This window comes from Solanum stenotomum, chromosome 4 (genome assembly GCF_019186545.1).
Source record: "Solanum stenotomum isolate F172 chromosome 4, ASM1918654v1, whole genome shotgun sequence".
Taxonomy (NCBI): domain Eukaryota; kingdom Viridiplantae; phylum Streptophyta; class Magnoliopsida; order Solanales; family Solanaceae; genus Solanum; species Solanum stenotomum.
Window position 1 is genome coordinate 51814659 of NC_064285.1, and position 1428 is coordinate 51816086.

Genomic DNA, 1428 nt, shown 5'->3' on the forward strand with positions numbered 1-1428 from the left:
TCACATGTATCTGAAATACATAGACAAATATTGCCTGCCTCTCTCCCACCCCGTTCGCAACTCTAATATCGTGCTCTTGTATGTGTTATCCCAAATACATGCAAATCACATTAAATACATGTATAGGTATATCAAATGTGCTTCACAAGTATCTCGTATGCATAAAGAAGTTTCTCTTGCCTCCCTCCCGTCTCGCTCGTCATTCTCATATCTCGCTCGCGTATCTGGTATCTCACAGATACATATGAATCATATCAAATACATGTATATAGTGTGTATTTAGTATGATTCACATGTATCTAACTTAAATCTAATATGAAATTATTAAATTGTAAAATAAAATAGTCATTTCAAATTATAAAGAGAATTAGTAAATATGGTAAAAACATTTGTAGTTTCCCCTTTTTAAGACCTTCTGCTTTTAAAGTAAAAGAGATTATACATGACCTATATAATCCAAATCTAAACAACCCATCTTAGCACAAGAACGTATGAAGAGTGGAAACATAAACCTAATATGCAGGAATTCACAAACCTTTAAAAAACCATGGCACTTTCACTAAAAAATGCAAAAAAATTAACTTAAATCAATGACAATGTAGGAAGAAATAGGAAAAGAAAGAAGAAGACTTGGAGAGGGTAAGGTCAAGGAACATGGGGAATTCCAAAAAGATTTGAGGGGGAGGGGGATGGAGGTAAGGGCCTGGGAGATGGAGAAGAAGATGGGGAGGGCGACCAGGGAAGAAGTTTTTAAAAGTTGTTTTTTTTTATTGTTATTTAATCTTCTTTTTCTGAATGTAAAATATTTAATCAACGATCGAAGATGGGTTTTAAAATCCTTATTTTGATCAAGTTCAAGTGTTCAACAAGGATCAGGATTACAATCCAAGATAAGTACATGAATCTCCCAAAGTCATTCCGATTTTATTAAAATGTATGATTATATATATATTAATAGAAAGGTATCAGAAAAGTTGTATTTCATTGTAAGCTAACAAAATCATTGGACCCCTACATACGAGTTTTGGTCAATCGACATTTTGATATTGAAAATTTCCACTTATGAAGTAATATCGATAAATAGAAGATATATGCCACTTGACAGCAAATAGCCTGCCGGAACAGATGGGAGGAAGGAAACAAACAATAATAGTAACAGTAGGGGTTAACAATAAAATAAGCAGAAAGGGAATTTGAAAGATGCACCCTTTTACAAGATGGGTTACTTCTCTAAAAGGATATCATATTTTTCTTCAGGTATAACATTAAAAGGACATTGAAATAATCACACAACAGTAAGAAAGTGGCAAGCATAATTTGTATCCAAGCAGAGCATTTATCCACTATTTTGTCATCATTTAGGATCTATCTCAGCCAGAAGGAACAAAGCCTATCCTCACAGAGGCGGGGGGGGGGGGGGGGGGGGGG